The 9,116-nt window shown below is 33.6% G+C and overlaps 1 non-coding gene and 1 pseudogene across 2 annotated transcripts in view; one reads left to right on the forward strand and one right to left on the reverse strand.

The window, feature by feature from the left end:
• Positions 1-3,437: 3,437 nt before the first annotated feature.
• On the reverse strand, positions 3,438-3,510 carry TRNAF-GAA (transfer RNA phenylalanine (anticodon GAA)). The gene has a single exon. It is a non-coding gene; the product is annotated as a tRNA-Phe (tRNA).
• A 1,478-nt stretch (positions 3,511-4,988) lies between these two features.
• The window catches only part of LOC143626604 (small ribosomal subunit protein uS4c pseudogene), a 139,792-nt pseudogene continuing 135,664 nt past the window's right edge, over positions 4,989-9,116 (forward strand). Inside the window, exon 1 of the transcript XR_013152444.1 lies at positions 4,989-5,047. The product of XR_013152444.1 is annotated as a small ribosomal subunit protein uS4c pseudogene (transcript). The remainder of the gene's footprint in view (positions 5,048-9,116) is intronic.

Below are 9,116 nucleotides of genomic sequence, written 5' to 3' on the forward strand. Positions count from 1 at the left end.
CTAGGCTGAGTATCAGGGCCTCAAAAAAACCTCTTTTCGTCCTATGAACTTTAAGGTGTATGAAGTTTTCATATTTGATTTTTAAGTAGAGCGATAGAGACTTCATTTCACTTAAGTGAATCTAGGCCAGAGGCAAACCTACGTCAAGATAACCCCCCTTGAAAAACTTTGGTAGTGTTCCTGAATCTGAATAAACATAATGACTCAGAGCACATGGAGCCATCTTCTTATTTTTCTGTCAAAAATAAAAATGGCGGACTAGCTGATATTTCTATCAGTTAATGAAAGAGCCCAATGCACAAAAAATGCATGTTGGGTCTTTGAAACAGTTCATATCATTTTGATAATAATAAGTTTGATCTGTTTTACCGAGAAGGTCTACGGTTCAAGTCCGTATAGCCCTAGAGCCCTATACAATTCAAACAATTCAAAAAAAAAAAAAACGAATAAATATTCGAATACAAAAAATTGTCTCTTTTTTTATTTGATTTTCCTCGTTATTGTTTTAACTGACTGATTGCTTCTTCAAAAGACAATCATTCCTATAAGCCCATTCATTGTGAAAGCAAAAACACATTTCATTTCAATGGACCCAATTGATCTTTTTCTAGTTGTGGATAAAAAAACCAACTTTTCCTCATTACTATTCGTAGTCAAATTCATATGGAATTTTCCTCTTTTCCTGTCCGAAATCAACGAGTTAATTATACTACCCTTCTTTGGTATATCCAATTCTAGTGAATTTTGTATCATAACACGAGTCTGGTTAAAAACTCCAACCTAACCCAACCCCAAATTTGTGCAAAAGATAAAGTTTGAAAAAACTAATATCTTTGCTAATGCTAAGTTTCATTGTACACATTGTCAACAACGTAAAATAGGCTTAGTATACCTTACTTAGACCTAGTCTTCTCTTTCGATAGAAAATCCTCTATTGGGATTGGATTCTAATACTAATAAAAGTAATATACCAAGACCCTTCTATTCTAAAGAAAATTCTTCTACATTCTCTTACATCTGACTACTTGTGACTACTTGTTCTATTCTAAACCACTAATAAAAAAGAGACAAAATGACATATTCATAAAAAAGGGAAATTCAATCTATTCTATAAAGATAATCAAATAGAAAGGATAATAAAAATCGATTTCAATTTCGACCAATTTATAATAACTTTATAATAACTAATAATTTTATAATAACTAATAAATAGAATTCAAAATTCGAAAAAAAAATGAGAATTCTATTTAGAATCCCTTTTCTTTAGAGAGAATTCTCGGTAAGATTGAGATGAAAACAAGAGAATTTGGATAAGAGCAATAGTTAGCTAAAAAAAAGCAAAAGTTATGTACTAAAAATAGGATTCTAATCGATGAATCTTGAAAGGAACCACGCCCCGCAAAAGGAAACTAGATGGTTGGACCAAAAGGAAAGCAATTCTTACTTTAACTAAACAGTTATGAACGATTTCTAAATTTCAAGTTAAATTGACTAATCCGGTATATTTTCCACGTTTATAGGAGTGCATCTATGTTTCTGCTTTACGAATATGATATTTTTTAGGCATTTTTGATAATATCAAGTCTTATTCCTATTTTGGTATTTTTCATTTCGGGATTTTTAGCTCCGATTAGCAAAGGACCGGAGAAACTTTCTAGTTATGAATCAGGTATAGAACCAATAGGCGACGCTTGGTTACAATTTAAGATCCGCTATTATATGTTTGCTCTAGTTTTTGTTGTTTTTGATGTTGAAACGGTTTTTCTTTATCCATGGGCAATGAGTTTCGATGTATTAGGTGTATCTGTATTTCTAGAAGCTTTAATTTTTGTGCTTATCTTAATTGTTGGTTTAGTTTATGCATGGCAAAAGGGAGCATTGGAATGGTCTTAGCTCCAGAATATTCAGACAATAAAAAGAAAAACGGAAAAATTGAGATAGTTATGAATTCCATCGAGTTTCCCTTATTTCATCGAACAACCCAAAATTCAGTTATTTCAACTACATTAAATGATCTTTCAAATTGTTCAAGACTCTCTAGTTTATGGCCGCTTCTCTATGGTACCAGTTGTTGCTTCATTGAATTTGCTTCACTAATAGGCTCACGATTCGACTTTGATCGTTATGGACTAGTACCAAGATCGAGCCCTAGACAAGCGGACCTTATTTTAACAGCCGGAACAGTAACAATGAAAATGGCCCCTTCCTTAGTGAGATTGTATGAGCAAATGCCTGAACCAAAATATGTTATTGCTATGGGAGCATGTACAATTACAGGGGGATGTTCAGTACTGATTCGTATAGTACTGTTCGTGGAGTCGATAAGCTAATTCCTGTAGATGTCTATTTGCCGGGCTGTCCACCTAAACCAGAAGCAATTATAGATGCTATAACAAACTTCGTAAGAAAATATCTCGAGAAATCTATCCAGATAGAATTTTGTCTCAGCGAGAGAATCGGTGTTTTACTACCAATCACAAGTTTCAGGTTGGGCATAGTATTCATACTGGAAATTATGATAAAGGATTCTTTATCAACCGCCATCTACCTCAGAGATTCCTCCTGAAACATTTTTCAAATACAAAAGTTCAGTATCTTTCCACGAATTAGTAAATTAGACAGGATTCCTTTGCACAGAATAAAAGTTGTGGCTAAATCTTCAGAAATTTTATCGGAAATCTGAAATACTTATACCTACAAAAAAATGCGGGAGAGATAAAAAAGATGCAGGGTAATTTGTCTGCTTGGCTAGTTAAGCATGCACTAATTCATAGATCTTTGGGCTTTGATTACCAAGGAATAGAGACTTTACAAATAAAACCCGGGGATTGGCATTCCATTGCTGTCATTTTATATGTATATGGTTACAATTATCTCCGTTCCCAATGCGCCTATGATGTTGCACCGGGCGGACTATTAGCTAGTGTGTATCATCTTACTAGAATAGAGTATGGCGTGGATCAACCAGAAGAGGTATGCATAAAAGTATTTCCCCCGAGGAGGGATCCTAGAATTCCGTCTGTTTTTTGGGTTTGGAAAAGTGTGGATTTTCAAGAACGGGAATCTTATGATATGTTGCGAATCTCTTATGATAATCATCCACGTTTGAAACATATCTTAATGCCTAAAAGTTGGATAGGATGGCCTTTACGTAAGGATTATATTGCTCCCAATTTTTATGAAATACAGGACGCTCATTGAATGATAAAAAACAAATCTTCACTTCTACAATTCTATAGATTCAAGGTTCTATTCTATATTAAACAAAGTAATTGAAGTCTCGTTTGTTTTATGGTTTGTATTTTTATTATGTATAGAATAAAAAAAATACAATAAAATGAGGGATTCATTGGGATTCTCAAAATTGGAAAAGACTTAATGAATATGTATTCATATCAATGAATTGGTAGAGTAGAGACTCATACAAATTAATCATGTGTCAGGAACCAGATTTGAACTGGTGACACGAGGATTTTCAGTCCTCTGCTCTACCAACTGAGCTATCCCGACTATTCCTGATGTATCATCCTCATTTTCATTTTACTAGAGAACGTGGGTCTATGTCAATTGAACGGGTATTACAAAGCCTCGTCCAGGTCCTATAATTTGTCAAAAGAACAACTTTGTAGGTTTCAATATGAATAAAAAGATCGATCGTGAATCATTCAAATGGGGATTCCTTGATCAAAGATGTTCATTTGTACATGTATCATATATGCCACATGTGACATGTGATACATTTCCGCTCGGATCCATTTGTATAAAGAGTCTTGAATGAGAAAGATAAGTACTTTTGAACCTCTAACGCAAAAAGTAGAAAAAGGATACAATAAAGAATTAGGGAGTCAAATTGGGGATAGAGGGACTTGAACCCTCATGATTTTTTAAATCGACGGATTTTCCTCTTACTATAAATTTCATTGCCGGTATTGACATGTAGAACGGGACTTTATCTTTATTCTCGTCCGATTAATCAGTTCTTTAAAAGATCTATCAGATTATGCGTGAATGCTTTGATCAATGATTATTTGATTCTTTCTTCCATATGGAATCGATTCACATCAATTCTTCTATGTATACAGGTTTATCCTTCATCTTTTCTGAAGTTTCGATAGAAGGATTCCTCTACCAATGTAAGACAATCAACTCCATTCGTTAGAACAGCTTCCATCGAGTCTCTGCACCTATCCTTTTTTGATTTTCGCTTTCTGAACCTTTTTTTCCGGAAAACGTGATTTGGCTCAGGATTGCCCATTTTTTAATTCCAGGGTTTCTCTGAATTTGAAAGTGATCACTTAGTAAGTTTCCATACCAAGGCTCAATCCAATTAAGTCCGTAGCGTCTACCAATTTCGCCATATCCCCCTTTTTGAGATGAAAATCTCATTGCGATCTCGTTCCCTTTTTTCTTTCTCGGAACCGTTTAATTCATTAGATTTAATTCATTAGATAGATGCTGATTCCTGTCTCGAAAAAGCTTTGTCTTTGATCTCTTGTCTATCTTCTTTCATCTTCTATAGGAGGCTCATATTCGATCCAATCAAAAACGATTTTATCATTTCTGTATCCGCAATTCAATATAGGTGGATACATACCCTATATATCTGTCTCTCTTTCACTGATTTTACCCTGAAATTTTGAATACTTGAACGATCGATTTTTTTTTAGAATCTTTAAACGTGATAAAAAAAATTCTATATCGCTAAATTAATCGTTATGTTCTATAATATTTACTACAATATAATATTTAACAGTTATTTTTTATTCTATATTATATTCTTTAATATATTATAATTATATGGATGGAAGAGCCAAGAATTCAAATAGTTAATAGCAAAGATTCTAAGAGTTTGTTGAATTCCTATGCATGTTGAATTTATGTTATGTGAGCCTGCTTAGCTCAGAGGTTAGAGCATCGCATTTGTAATGCGATGGAAATCGGTTCGGTTCCGATAGTCGGCTTTTCGCTATTTGTTTTCTTCGATGTTTTACATGATTGATAATGCATCTTTGCAATCAAAGAATATTGAAAAAATAAATAAAATAAAGTGTCTTCCTCTTTTCGCAAAAGCCATTGATTTCTTATGTTATTATGTTATAGGAATATCCAACTATCTCACGAAAAGAGTCCTTTTCTTTTGCTATATATAGAATAGAAAGATCTTTATATTTATCTAACTCATCTCATTATTCTTAATACTTCAGTAAATTTGGCTTTATTTTATTTAGAATTTAGTTCATTTTTAGTTTAGTTTTATTCTGTAAAATGAAATTTCATCAATAAGAATTAATAATTAAATAGAAATAAGAAGAAGGAGTCTTTATGTCGCGTTACCGAGGTCCTCGTTTAAAAAAAATACGTCGCCTGGGGGCTTTACCGAGGCTAACTAATAAATGGCCTAGAGCTGGAAGTGATCTTAGAAACCAATCGCGTTACGGGAAAAAATCTCAATATCGTATTCGCCTAGAAGAAAAACAAAAATTGCGTTTTCATTATAGTCTTACAGAACGACAATTACTTAAATACGTTCGTATCGCCGGAAAGGCAAAGGGGTCAACAGGTCAGGTTTTACTACAATTACTTGAAATGCGCCTGGATAACATCCTTTTTCAGTTGGGTATGGCTCCGACTATTCCGGGAGCTTGCCAATTAGTTAACCATAGACATATTTTAGTCAACGGTCGTATAGTAGATATACCAAGTTATCGCTGCAAACCCCGAGATACTATTGCGGCGAGGGATGAACAAAAATCTAGAGCTTTAATTCAAAATTCTCTCGACTCATCCCCTCCTCAGGAATTGCCAAACCATTTGACTCTTCAACCATTCCAATATAAAGGATTAGTCAATCAAATAATAGATAATAAATGGGTCGGCTTGAAAATAAATGAATTGCTAGTTGTAGAATATTATTCTCGTCAGACTTAAACCTAAAAAAAAAAGAAAATAAAACGAATAAGAATAAGGGTTCGACCCATTTTGCTCCCTTTCGGCGAAGTAAATTAAGATAAATAAGGGTTTGATCCGGATTTTTCTTCCATTTAGGTGTCATAGACCGAGAGGGATATTTTCATTCCTTGTCTACTCTTTTCTTTAACAGTATTTTCCGTACCACAGCCATTAGAAATAGAGAATCTATTAGAGAATCCATATCAAAGAAAGGTCTAACTGTTGGAATAGTTGTATCCATTGATATTTGATCTATTGTGGTTAGTAAAATCGGTAAATTAGGTGAAGGTAAGGAAAGAGAGGGATTCAAACCCTCGGTAAGCAAAAGCCTACATAGCAGTTCCAATGCTACGCTTTCAACCACTCAGCCATCTCTCCTACATAATGATTATGACCCCAAAACCGAAAATAGAGTGAATAATGAATCATTCATATTAGATTATTGGGTAGGTACAACCAATCAATTCTAACTAGAATCTAACTAGAAAGCGATCAAAATAGAAAATTTTTCATCATAATAAAAGCAGGATCTTTCCTTCTAGGCTGGGGGATAAAGAGAAAATTGTTTTCTTACAAAAACTAAAAAAAAAATTCTATTTCTATTCATGTTTGCAAAAACAATGTTTTCTTCTTTTTCTGATTATGTATTTATACTATACCGACCGGATTAAATCAAGAATTAGAAATTATAATGAATTGACTGAGCGAGGGGTCTATATTTTATGGTTAATGGATATCTTTAGATCATGATTCTATCCATTTAGACTATGAGTCCATATCAGAAGAATTCTCAAATTGCTTTATAGGCCAGTTTTAGAGTTATCAAAAAAACCCTTATCCTATCTATCTATTCTATTAAAAATAGAAATAGATAAAGAATTTTTTTATAGTTGATTGTATAGTGTATACACGTAAATATACAACACAAAAAAAATGGGCAGTTATTCTATTTTCATCATACAATGATTCTTTTTCTTCTTTGTATCATAATTCAACCAACGGAGGTTATTCTAAGCTGTAACTTCAATCAAATAAGAATAGTTACTTTCATTGGTAGACTATTCCAGTAAAGTAAGATGGAATCGAATCCGGTTCCCATATTGATTTCTTAGTTCTTATCAATTCTTTTTTTGAATATTGAATTTTTTAAGATCGAATAGACTGACCATTTATTTCTTTTTTCATGAGAATGAATATGTTTTTATGTTATTTCGTACTGTAGAATTCTTTTCCTTGGGGGATCATTTTCCCGCGAGAAGTAATGAGAACAATGATAGAATGGATTGCTACCTATGTCTAAATCGCGGATAAATGGAAATATTATTGATAAAACCTTTTCAATTGTAGCCAATATCTTATTACAAATAATTCCGACAACTTCAGGAGAAAAAGAGGCATTTACCTATTACAGAGATGGTGCGATTTGATTTTTTTTATTACTCTCAGTCTTACGAGAAAAGAAATACACACGATTCGTGATCGGTAAAAAAAGAAAATAAAAAAATCTACGCTTGTTGAAGGTAAAGTTTGGAAATAGAACAATTCCTTCTATCGTGTATCCTCGATTAATGCAGGCTCAGATGCTATGTTTCAATTCTCGATTCTAGTTTTGAGCGAAAGGTTATACCTATGGTTCGGTATTACAGGTCAATCCTAGTCCACTAATACCAATAGGCAGCAGAGGGGAAGAAGCACTACACCTAGGAATCAACAACACTAAAACTTTGTTATAAATTATCCCTTTCTTTAGCAGGCTTGGGACTAAAAGAATGGTTGGGACAACAAACATCCATCTCGTTTGTATTTTGGATACCCGTATAACCATCAAAGGTTGTTGAAGTGACTTATTTCAGGAATTTGGGAAGCGTTGAGAACAAAGAAATTGTTGGAGTTATCATTTCTCTCTAGTACCAATACGTTTGATGTTAAGAAAAGATCTCTTGCAGGAAGGTTGGCTAGAGATTTTTTGTAAAACACTAGCCCTACTCAGTTCATAATGAGAAGTTTTTCATCTTCTTTAATTTATCATTTTATCATTATGCACATAAGGGAGGAGCCGTATGAGATGAAAATCTCATGTACGGTTCTGTAACGTAGATTCTTTGAATTGAATGACGACCGTAACGGATGTCAGCCCAATCCGAAGGAAATTATGCGGAAGCTTTACAGAATTATTATGAAGCTATGCGACTAGAAATTGATCCCTATGACCGAAGTTATATACTCTATAACATAGGACTTATCCACACAAGTAACGGAGAACACACAAAAGCTTTGTAATATTATTTTCGAGGGCTCGAACGAAACCCATTCTTACCACAAGCTTTTAATAATATGGCCGTGATCTGTCATTACGTGCGACTATCTCCACTATAGAAAGAAAAAAGTAAAGAAAGATCAAATTCACTAGTAAATACTATAAAAAAAGGGCTTTCTACATAAGCATCGTCTAAAACAACGATTTTTATTAGCTGTAGAAAAGAAAGAAACTTCATAGCAGTTGAAATATGAAGAAATAGATATGCCTAGCTATTTTATTCTATGGGTAAAGTATCTAATTGATAAAGTAAGCACCGTAAAGATCAATTAGCGAGGTTTTGGCCGATACAATAAGAACTGCTTACTTATGTCATGATGTGAGACAAAAGTTAGTAATCAACTTATGTAATAGAGTTGATCCACTAAGGTATTGAGCAGCGGTGTAGGATCAGATCCCAAAGATAGTAAGTCTTTCCTTTCGAAAGTCTTTTTCAAAAATTCTATATAATCTAGATTTCTATATGATATGAAACTGAGATAGTTACCTTCAGAAAATTCTAATGATAGGCGAAATGTCTATGTTTTATTCTTCTGAAGGTGGGGAAAAGATAAAACCAAAATAAACCGGATTTTTAATCCAAACTTAAGATTTAAGTTTGAAACTCATTTTATTAACTTCTTTTAGTTAACCCGAAAAAATGGGATAGATCTACGATAAATGTTATTCAGTTAGATACGGTAGATTCAAATGGGATAATGGGATACAAAAAGAGTTAAATGGCGAGCCGTATGAGGTAGGAAACTCTCAAGTACGGTTCTAAGGGAAGGAATTACCCCACCTATTCCGACCGGGGAGAACAGGCCATTCGCCAGGGGGATTCTGAAATTGCGGAGGCTTGGTTCGACCA

Source organism: Bidens hawaiensis, unplaced genomic scaffold (genome assembly GCF_021521415.1).
Source record: "Bidens hawaiensis isolate Kalapana, Puna unplaced genomic scaffold, B.hawaiensis_p1.1 tig00004444_1, whole genome shotgun sequence".
NCBI lineage: Eukaryota > Viridiplantae > Streptophyta > Magnoliopsida > Asterales > Asteraceae > Bidens > Bidens hawaiensis.